This window comes from Pinus tabuliformis, chromosome 2_1, assembly GCF_031772625.1.
Source record: "Pinus tabuliformis cultivar Carrire ecotype Pingquan chromosome 2_1, CPIR1, whole genome shotgun sequence".
Classification (NCBI taxonomy): Eukaryota; Viridiplantae; Streptophyta; class Pinopsida; order Pinales; family Pinaceae; genus Pinus; species Pinus tabuliformis.
Genome location: NC_142299.1, coordinates 68,396,449 through 68,408,888, shown reverse-complemented (window position 1 = coordinate 68,408,888; position 12,440 = coordinate 68,396,449).

Below are 12,440 nucleotides of genomic sequence, written 5' to 3'. Positions count from 1 at the left end.
GAGACTCTAGGTAAAAGGTTTACCAAACAATCCGTAAAACTGCTTATACACCTCGGCAATCAGATGAAAACCAAGGACTTCCCGTACTGCAGTCAATCTTCCCGAATGTTGTGTTTAGTGCATTACGGCTTGTAAGGCGGCAGACTCGGCTTCCTATGGATAAAGGATAATAGCCTAGTGGGGTCTCCCGTATATACGCGACGGTACGTGGGAGCTCAGTCCGTATTGGCACCTATCGTTTCACCGTGGAGGAATCACCCAACCACTCGACGATAAACTACCAGGTTTAAAGACGCCGGAACACGTCTTCTAACCTAGACCTCTAGAGTATTTGCGTTATGTTCCAATGCGTTGTTATGTTCATTGAGTTTATTTTAAAGTTTATCTTCGATTATGTTTCAGTTTTTTGGTCCTACCGTATGTGATATCTCAAAAACTTCTTAAATGCAAACTATATGCCAAAACTATATCATTTGATTCGATGAATTCTATCTACAGGAGGGTTGAGATCTTTACACAAACGAAGTGATCACTCAACAAACAACAAAGATCGTAATGCAGCTAATAACAAGAAATGAAATTTTTTCTTTTTCTTTTTAATAGCAACAAATAACAATAGACGCTAACTAATATGATGCAAAAGATATTTTGTTTTTCTTTCCTTTAAGATGGCATGATGCATATAAACAAATCTTAAGAGATATGCACAACTCAAGTTTACTCAATGAAATAGAACCAATTCTGAAACACCACAATGAACTATGCAAGCAAGGAAAAACACAAAGACTTTTAATGAACCATGTAATCTAAGTTCGAATGAAGTCAAGTAAAATCCAAAGAGGCTAGAAGTGAACCACTCAGAGCATAGAAGATGAAGCTTTAACAAATCACTGGATAGGTGCGGAACACGACCAACAAGTTGACTGGATAATCAAGAGACCGAAACTTCCCACAGAAGGCTAGACATGCAAAGTCACTAGATGTTCTAGGGCTGAGACGAAAATCAATAGAAATAAGCAAACAACTGAAGGATAAAGGCTAAAACCAGTCAAGTAGAGGTTCAACACACTTCCAGAGGCTGTAAGAGATATCAAAAGAGGCTGAAAGAGCTTTCCACCCACACACAGGCAAAATTTGCAGGGCTGGCGCGACTGTCAGCCTGCAACTTGCGCTACCAAAGGATTGGCGCGAGTTGCTTTTGAGCAACATGCGCCAACTGGCGCGACTGTCAGGGTAATAACCGCGCCAATCAAGCTTGCCGGCTAGAAAAATAAATACCACGACCTCAGGTCGGGTTAACAGTGCTCAGATGGATTAACCAGTAAAGAATAAACTCAGAACTGACCCAGGAAGCTCATTCACTCAAGCAAGCAAGAGAAAATTAACATGCAAGACAAACTCGAAATAGCTTCTCCCCAGCGGAGTCGCCAAATTGTTGGACAGGTAAATCCCCTCTGCGGACAGAGGCGATCCCACTAGTCTAAAACAGAACTAGCCACAATCAAACCACGCTGCCACGCAAGTTCCTAGTTATGCATCAAAGGTGAATTAAGAAGACCAACCTGGAATCCAACGCTATGTTTGAAGCAGAGCTGATATTCCCGCTCCCTCGCTCCAGCAGACCATAAACGGACACCTGCACATGCAAAGGAAGAAACAGATACCAACATAAAATCCACCAAGGCACAACTATATTTCAGTCAGAAAGGAAATAAATCACACATCACCATAATAGACAATGAGATTGGAACTATAATAGCAGTCGCTCATTAATTAATAATAAAGAAGGAAAAGTTACAACCAAGGTTCTGACGTTGAACCTCTCCTCTGGCTGGGCGAGCAACTATATGTGTCTTGCAATGTATCTCCTCTCCGGCAGCATAACCTCTCTATGTTTCATTATCACTCATGATAATCACAACTAGCATTCTCCCAAGAACTCAAGAACTCAACAACTAGCACTCCATGACTAGCTTGTCAAATGCATAAGGACAAGCTTATATAGATGAAGAAGGGAGGAGGATACGATGAACCGGGACACATATTGTGGATTAACATTATCCCCAAAAGCCATTAAAGATGGAGATAGGATAGAACTCGACATAAGACTGATTTTTTATCCTCAAAAAGCTCCATGTAATGAAGGAAACAACAGTCGGGGGTGCGTTAAGGCAAAAAGCATGACCAAACTTGGTTGGCGCGACTGTTGTTCTAAGACAGAGTGCCAATGGTCGCGCCCTCTTTTGAGGATCTCCATGATTGGCGCGGGTAAGATACTGTGGACATGCGCCAATGGAAAAAGAGCACTTTTCAAGGATAATCTGTAGAGGGTGTCTTCAGGGAACATGAAGTACATACTCAGGGGAACATAATGCAAGTGTTTTTAGACTTTGTCACTTCTTATAACTCCCGAGATGAGTCCTCCAAAGTACGACAAGAGGAGTAACAAGGATGGTGACAAATTACTGTGTAACAAGGACCATTATTGGGCGAGAATGCACGTGTGCAAGGCAAAGATGAAGATGTTCCAAAGGCGGTTGGCCAAGGCACAAAAAAGGAGAAAGAGGCACGATCCCCTCCATATCTTGGCCGAGGCTTCACTGAAGGACCAAGGCACTAAATATCCTAGCCACAGCACAAATCCCAAGAAATTTTGAGCATTTTGGGTAAATTTTGGTTTTTTCAGGCAATTTACAGGTTTTCTCCATTAACGGGTCTCACCCCCCGTGCGACCCTATATCCTGGCAACTCCATTTTGCAAAAAATCAGCATTTCCAGATTTTTCATGAGAAGTTACATATGCTCATCCATGGCCTACAGATTTTATGAAGTTTTGGGCCTCCAGAAAGTCAAAAAACAAGCAAAAAATGACTTTCTGCCACATTTTTGAGACACAGAAAGCAGTCTTGGGAGATTGCAATTTTGGAGGGGAAAATGACCACCAAATTCAGAAATTCTAGTTGGGTTGGAAAGTAGACTCATAGACATTTCCAAAAAGCCTACTCTAGCTCAATTTGGACACCTGGAAGTTCCCCAAAAGTGGTCCCAAAGGCGCGCGACCCGTTAGGCAAATTTCTCCAAATTTCAGTGTACAGCTCAGAAAAATGCAGTTTGACCCTGTTTGACTTTTTGGGGTGGATTATTATCCTCTTTGATGTAATTAATGTAATTTTATGACACTTTTACACTTATTTAACTCTTCTAGAAGATTCATTCATGAAAAAGGTGAAAATTAAATGAATGAATTGGTTTCCTAGCTTATAGAGGCAAGTTGTTTTGACTGCCTAGTTTGTAGTGCTTAGTTTAGAAGTGGTTGAAACAACTCCTAGGATAGTGAGCTCGACCCATGGAGGCAGGGAAAGAGGTTAGATGATCTATATTATGTACTTTCTTGCTCATTTTCATGGTTGGACTCTTGAGGGAGAAACTATCATTGTATTATTCACTGTATCTCTGCAATTTTTGGCTAAGGAAGACCAGGGTTTTGCAGTCCTTTTTGGGATTCTTGTGGTTACATGTATTGATGGTGTGTTTCTCTATGTACTTGTAAGTGTGTTATGTGAATCATTTCCTTTCTTTTCCTTCTGCACATTAAGCAAACGAAGTGTTAAAGTAAGAATTCATGACTGTCATGCTCTGCTTTTAAGTTTGTTTAATTTCAATGTTTTCTACTGTTTAAGGAGAATTCAAAGTTATTGTTTGCTCTCCTTATCTACTCACCTGTCATTCCTGACCATCCACCTCAATCAAAGGCATCAATACTGTCTCCTATCTCGCCCCAAAGAACCCCCTGCAGAAACTGTGTCCAATCCCCGCACCCAAAATTGCCATCCCCTCAATTTGCCACCGAAAACCCTAAAAAACCCAAATCAACCTTTTTGATCAGTTTACTAGCCTAAAATCAGTGTTACCCTATTGGTCATCTCATCCATTGAAGATCTCACCGAGATAGACTGGAGAGAGCCCTTTCCCGCCCCGTAGGGCTAGCTACGAGGCGAAGTGGTTTGATGTTGCCTTGAGGTTTACCTTTCTCAGCCTGAGGTGAAATTTCAAGCGCTAACACGATGGATAACTCTACCTTTCGATATAACTTACACTTGAAATGGAAGCAGGTGGGAAAGGAGAACCTTACTTTTCTCCATATCAAAAACCGCTAGCCTGGAATCTTGAGGGTCAATTCCACCAATTGTCGAAAGAAAATCTTTATGTTGTGTTGGACATGTTTGTAATAATTTGAAGGCAGACATGGATGACTTTTCTTGCAACAAATCTTCTACAATACTGTAGTTTTGGGCAGCATGTGTAGACGTATTGTGTGTCATGTGACAAAGTGTCCCTTTGGGGGGATAGGTCACAAGGTCAGTGATAAGTGTTTCGATATGGAGATTGTTAAGCGGCAGAGGATTTGAACTTGAGGCAGTGTCTGGGGTATTAGTGATTGGAGTTCCAGAATTTTTGGCTCGCGTTTGTAGATCAACCGTTTCAAAGGTGTAAACAGTTGAAGATCCATCACTAGAGGAAGGAGGATGTGAACCGATGTTGCCCCCTTTTGGGGGTTGTGGTGGGTTTGAAATAAGATGTTGTTGCTACTAAGCAGGGAAAGGATTGTTGAGGACCGCAAGGGTCTGACCAATGTCCTTTTGAGCAAGAAGGTTTGTGCATTCTTGAAGGTGAGGACATTTGTAACTCAAGTGGTCCTCTGCATAGATCTTACAAGGGAATTTGACAGTTTTTTCCTTCCCGATATCAGATTTGGCAATAGCTTTCTATTTGGGGTTGTTCTACGTAGCAGGCCACTCCTCAGTAAGAGAGGTATTTTTCTTATTCTTCTTCTTCTTACTGATAGGTTTTTGTGTAGACTACAAAATATTTATCATAGCGGTTGGAAGAGCAGCCGATTAGGAAGTAGGAGTTATATCGACAGATAACTGGGCAGCTTTCCCACTAAGTTGTTTTACAACAACCCCATAAGTAGTGTCGATAAGGTTTTTAGCGTGTGCACTAGGTTTCTGAGTAGGGGGAGCATTGGAAGTTCGAGGGGCATGGGGGATTACATCATAGAGTGTGCCATACTAAGAGTAGATCAAATCTAAATACTAAGAACGACGAATGGATTGGTCTTCCATGACCGCACCACCTAAGGAAACATCCTTGGAAATTTGGGGAAGAAGTTACTTGCATAACCAATCTGCTAACAGGTAATCCAAAATGGGGGTTTTGACAAGACTCTGCCTACTTCTCCATTCATGGATATGATCAGAGATGCGGGTAGAGGTGTATTGACGTAGAGTAGTGAGGAGTTTTGTTCTAGTTTCGTAGCGGATAGGAAGTTTAAAGTGATTTAAGAATTCCATTTCCAAAGCACCAAAGGTATTAAATGGCGTGCGTGGTATCTCAAAGTACCACTTGACAACATCGCCAATAAGGGTGCGGGGGAATATTCTGAGCCGGATACTTTCATCAACCATGGAGTGCGATACACACCATAAATGGTAGGTGGTGACATGTGTAGCTGGATCATCCCCTTGTTTCCCTTCAAATTTCGAAATGTCATCAAGTATCTTGTGCAGGATTAGAGGCCAATGCAAGTTATAATTGATGAGGTCATTTATCAATTTATATAGATTGGGGATATCAAGTGTTTCTAGAAAAGGCAAAGGTGTAGGTGCCCCCGAGTGATGAAGAATGAATCGAAGGACCAAGGGGTCCCCCCATCAAGTTATTTCCAACAAGGTACATAGGATTCATCAGATAATAACCTTTGGGTTGTGGTGGTGTAGTCATATAAGATGGCAGTCCATATGGGATGTTAGGCTGGGGGGAAATAGCAGTTGCCCCCAGGATAAAAATTGCCCCCTGACTTAACTATGGTTGAGGGAGGGGTGCCCAAATGGATGTAGCAGGATTGGGTTGAGGGATATCGCTAGCCATATAGTTTGCATTAGGCACATGAATGACACTAGAATAATGTCCACTTGGAGGAGGTAAGTCGATCTGCAAAGATCCGAGTTTTCCCATAGGCAAAATGGGAATAGTGATGCCCCCGATCGGTATATGCTTGTTGGAAACATTGCCCCCAAGCATATGAACTTAGGGTTTAGAAATTAGAAATGGGTTCCAACCAAAAGGGTCACTGAAGGAAATCATGCTAATAGTGTCACTAGGAGTGGTAGCGAGAGGTTCAGGAGTTGACATGAAAGGGGTAGAAATCGAGATGTGTTGGATTCCATTGCAACTAGGTTGCTCGGACTAGGCATAGTCTAAAGAGCGGGGTATCCAATCAGTTGTGTAGTACTGACCATAGGTGGCAGAAGTGATGGTGGAGAAACATTTCCCACAAAGGACTACAACCCATTAGTCATCGGAGGAATATTGGATGTGGGTACTAATGAAGACATGACAGGTATAGGTAATACCTGAACCAACACTAGTCCAAGAGGATCGGTCAAGGGAGGATTGTAAGGAGGTACTACTCCTTCGTTAAAAAATTACTTAGGAAGTATGGTGTCTTGGGAAGTGTTATGTGATCCAATGTTGGACATTGGAGATTAATTTCCCGGAGAGGGAGAATCCAACTCACCAAGGCTCGGCAGGTCCTCCAGAGTTAATGGAGGAAGACCTCGTTATCGTCTAGATAAACAACGAGGGTCGAATGTAGCCATGACGACAAATATATTTTATCGAAAAATTAAAGTGATAGTTGTTATAGTCTTAGTGTCAACAATCCACCAACTAAAAATAAAATAAAAAAGACTCTAAAGGTCAATCAACAAGTAGCTAGGAAACATAACTTTGTATGATAACTACCATTCACCAAAGATGAAACCCGGTATCACAATGGTTAAAAGAGAGAGTTGGCCAAATGTACAGTTATGATCACTCTTGAGATTTGCCCAAACCTTGGCACGAGTGGCCAAGCACTCTCATGAAGATGAGCACCCTCCCAACAGACCAAAGACAAAGTAGGTTTGTTTGTTTAGGTACCAAGGGAGCTTGCCCCAGTCACCTTGTGTTCATCCCTGAAAAGTTTGACCACTAAGGTTACCTCAAACCACAGACACCACCAGGGGTGACATGGTCATAAACAGTATGTTGTATGGGCAGGATACTTGAGTCCCCGACTCGGCTCCGATATCCTTGAGGGGATCCCCAGTACACAGAATACCCATTGGAAATGCAATCAAAGGCGAGCTACTTCTCTCACACTCCAATGTTGTCTCACATTTAACTCCTTTGTGAGCGGAGTGGTCCTGAATGATATGAGTGCGACAAGATTTTACTCTCATTAATGACAATAGTCTCAGTTTTGTGTTCTTAGGCAGTTTACTCACCACTGCTTAGCCCAAGATCCTAACTTAGACTAATCTATGTGTAAGATAAAAAAGAGAGAGTTTATGATTACTTTGATTAAGCGTTGATTTTATGTGAACATGTATTAGTGTCTCTGAAGGGGGTGTTGACGTATGGAGTTCAATGAGACTTTGACTTAAACCATGCAAGAAAAGTGTTTTAAGTTTTTCATTCGATGAAAGAAGCTAGAGCTTCTTACAGGGGTAGATTAAACATCATTTCAGCAATATACATCCAAATGCAGTAAACACCTGCACAAAATGCAGACATATAATGCTCTAACAACTAACCCAATATAAATAGAAACAAACAAGCTAAAACAGAAAGCTAAAGTAATTTTTCATTTTCTTTTTGTGAAAATAAAATGCAATTAAGTTATTTTCTAAAAAGAAAAATCACCATGCAAGCAGCCAACCAAGAAAACTTCACAATTACAAATCCCAAGTCCAGACCACATGCAACCTATCAACCCAAGAATCCACAGAACTGGGTGGATGTTAGGATATTCGTTCAATAATTCTCCTTAGAAGGGAAAGAATAGTGTTAGCAACAGGACTAATGCTTTATGCCAGACGTTGGGGGGTGTTATAGCGCTCTGGATTGCACAAGGGAGTGCATTACAGAGAAACAAGGTGCAAAGAGGGTCCATTCAAGGTCTGACCATAAGTTGTGAGTAGCATAAGAGGTCGGGAAACAAATAAGGTGATAAAAATGTGAATCCAGAATAGTAGGAAGGTCTGGAGAGAAAGAGAGATCTAGGAACAAGGAGAGAAAAGACGGGAGCTAAGAGTGTTCCCCAATGGAGTCTCTGCTATAGGGATTAATGCACTTGTGGTTGTAGACAGAAAAACCCTCTCGGGTCTCCCGGGACCAAGGCAGACGAAATTAGGTGACTTGCAATTGCTCAAAGATACATGCACATATACATGTTATTCTTATAATCAACAAAGTAAAAGAGAAGAGTTACGTCTCAATCTCTAGTGTAGCTTCGTCGGATATCTCAGTTTGGCAAAGGGAGGACCCCTTCACCCGCTCATATAGGATTACATACACATAGACAAGACAAGAAGTAACCTTCACAACATATACATATTGATGATTGAAAGGACTTAACATATAGGAATATATAAAGCTAGCATGCATCTAAAAGAATCATCAATCTCAAATTCACATCAACATATACAGAAAAGAGTTTTCAACATCATCAAGTAGACAAAACAGGAGTAGATCTATATTATCATATCAGAGAAAAATGATACAACCATGGTTGTTAAATCAAGTATTCCCTTAGCTCCTTGTCTCCTTTCCCTCTCTCTCTCTCAACTCTTCGACAACATAACAATACTTGTCTCAATATTCAGATTCAGATCTGTTAGGGTCCTATAATATAGTGATAAATGTATGTTTGTCTAGCTAGTTATCCTCTATTTATCCTGGGGATGTTGTAACTTATTTTTTATGTTAGTTGTTTTTTCTTTTTTAAAGAAAAATAATAAAAAAAATAGAAAAGAAAGAAAGAAAAATAAAAATAAAAGAATACAAGAGGACAAAAGAAAATATATGAAAAAATAAAAAATATATGTCCCAAATAAGGCGTGCTAGTTTAGATGGCGCAATAAATCATTTTATCGATTTTAATCCTTTTATTAGTGGAGAATTATTATTTGATTTGTAAATAAATCCATGATTTGATGTTTTTTTCTTTTCAAATAAAGTGTTTGCATGAACAAGTGGATAGGATTGTCCCTGCCTAGATCAACAGTGCAGGACAAAGTTCGGGCCCCCCCTCACCATCATAAGTTAACGAAGGAAGAGGGGGGGGGTCCAAAAAGTGGCTTTTTGGAAAACCACTGAACCATACGTGGCATCCCCACAATGACTTCGGGGTCCCCTTCCCCAAAACAACTTACCACCTACTCCCCTCAGAAATCAGCGCTCGTTCCCACTCCTGTTCTCACTCCAATCACACTCTGCCACATGTCGTTCTCTCCTCTACTCCCGCCATATAATTGTCAACAGTCACATGACCGTTTGATGGTTAATGCTCTCGCTAATGTTTAAATTCCTTAACGAGACGAGCCAAAAATGGTTATCTTCCCATTTAACCATTTACCCTCCGATTTCAGAAATTTATGCATCCCCTACATACACTCCTTTCCCCTATTCTATTTCTTACAAGTGTAGGTTCAGTCCCGAAATTTGCAAGTACGCCATCGTCCCCCTACAACACTGATAGTTGCAGTCTAGTAATTCGATTCCCTAGCTTTAAATTTATAGTCAGAAATGTCATCCCACAAAGGAAAATTGAAGTTGGTTGTAGAAAGTCATACATTGACCCAGTTGTAAACCTTGATGAACTTCCCCTAGTCGACACACAATATAAGATATCAAAGACCCGGTGTTAGTTTGTTCTGTATGAACTCCACAACTGAGAAAACCACAAAATATTAGATGTTAGTAATGAATTGATCATTTGGGAATAATTTTTACCTCAATTCATTTTTACCCAAATTCATGTTTTTCCATCATTTGTTACACGGTGTCATCTCAAATATCTCACTAGCCAGAGGGCTATAATTGCCCAAAACAATGAAACTCTATTTGCAATTACCCCTGAAGTTATTTTTCAAGCGCTCCTGGTTGATCCTCAAGCTCCCTTGTATCCTTTTTCAATTGATTCACTAATGGATATATATCATAAACTCACTTTCCCTCAACAAGCCCATATTTTCCAGTCCTAGAACTAATCCCCATATTCTGCTTCTATCTTTCCTTAAATGTCAATGCAAGTTATTTATATGGTTGCTTGCTTATTAGGTTATCCTACAGATCAATGGATAGATGAAGTAATATTAGGATTCTTGTCATTATTCTCTATTGGTCATAAGCCCTCAATCATTTTCAATTACAGTCAGTTTCTGTTAGATGTTATTCATGATCAATTTTTGAAGTTTTCCGCTGAAGTCACATTCAAACACCAGCCGGTTCTTGTGTATTTATTTCATCAAGCAGAAAGATTCAAGTTTTAGTTACAAAAGTTGGATACACAGGGAAGACCACTGTCAATCATTCACTGGACTTCCTTGGTGAAGAAGAATTCAGTAGAACACTCCTTTAGTAATTTTGTAGATTAGTTCTTGCATGTGTCATTATGTCTTTTTAGCAAGTCTGAAAAGTGGCTTTTTGGAAAACCACCAAACTGTACATGGCAACCCCACCAACGACTTCGAGGCCCCTTCCCCAAAACAACTTACCGCCTACCCCCCCTCCAAAAACAACTCTCGTTCCCGCTCCCACTCTCACTCCAATCACACTCTGCCACTTGTCATTCTCTCCTCTGCTCCCGCCATATAACCACCAACAATCAAATGACCATTTAATGGTTAATGCTCCCACTAATGTTTAAATTCCTTAATAAGACGCGCCAAAAATGGTTATCTTCCCATTTAACCATTTACCCTCCCATTTCAAAAAGCTATGCATTCCTTGCATACACTCCTTTTGCCTATTCTATTTCTTATCAATGCAGGTTCAGTCCCGAAATTTGCAAGTATGCCATCGTCCTCCTACACCAATGATAGTTACAGTCTAGTAATTCGATAACCTAGCTTTAAATTTACAGTCAGAAATGTCGTCCCACAAAGGAAAATTGAAGTTGGTTGTAGAAAGTCGTACATTGCCCCCTATTGTAAACCTTGATGAACTTCCCCTAGTCAACACACAGTATAAGATATCAAAGACCCGGTGTGAGTTTGTTCTGTATGAACTCCACAACTGAGAAAACCACAAAATATTAGATGTTAGTAATGAATTGAGAATTTGGGAATAATTTTTACCTCAATTCATTTTTACCCAAAGTCATGTTTTCCCACCATTTGTTACATGGTGTCATCTCAGATATCTCACTAGCCAGAGGGTTGTAATTGCCAAAAACAATGAAACTCTATTTGCAATTACACCTGAAGCTATTTGTCAAGCGCTCTAGGTTGATCCTCAAGCTCCCTTGTATCCTTTTTCCACTAATTCACTCATGGAGATATATCATAAACTCACTTTCCCTCAACAAGCCCATATTTTTCAGTCCTAGAACTAATCCCCCGTATTCTGCTTCTATCTTTCTTGAAATGTCAACGAAAGTTATTGCTATGGTCACTTGATTATTAGGTTATCCTATAGATCAATGGGTGGATGAAGTAATATTAGGATTTTTGTCAGTTTTCTCTATTGGACAGTGGCCCTCAAACATTTTCAATTATAATCAATTTATGTGAGATGATATTCATGATCAATATTTGAAGTTTTTTGCTGAAGTCGCATTCAAACACCAGTCAGTTCTTGTGTATTTATTTCATCAAGCAGACATATTCAAGTTTCAGTTACAGAAGTTGGATGCACAGGGAAGACCATTGTCAATCCACTGGCAATCCTTCACTAGACTTCCTTGGTGAAGAAGAATTCAGAAGAACATTCCTTCAGTAATTTTATAGATCAATTCTTGCATGTGTCATCGTGTCTTCTTAGCAGTGATGTTATACCAAGGATTTCAACAAAAATCAAGAGAGTTTTACATCTTACTAAGCAAGTGAAGGTTGAAGACTGGTATCTTTACCAAAACTATACAGAAATTAGGATATATGGATGTGAAATCCCTCCTTATAGGTTGCCAGTTTTTGTGCCAATAAGAATCTTTGCCTTAGAATACATCAGGCAAATGATGAATATGGATGACTTACATTTTGTATCAAGAAAGCAGAAGGCACAGTTTAAGCTAAAGGAAAAGATCAACCCTTTCATTGTTAATACCAGAGCAACAACTAAGGAGGCAAAAGCTTTACTGAAGCAAATGAAATTCAAATTGAGTTTCACATGGTCTTATGATCCTTTAAGGATAATTTCAAAATTAAGAGTGGAGTAGAGGACCACGCCTTATGTGCATACATCTAGACTAGAAATAGAGCAATATGCAAATTAGGAGGAGTGGAGTTGCGGATGGGTTCTATGACATATGATGAGTATACTATCACATTTTTAGAGTTGTTGAGATATGTGCCTTAGCTCAGGGAGGAGAAGGCCAAGGTTCAGAGATCCAT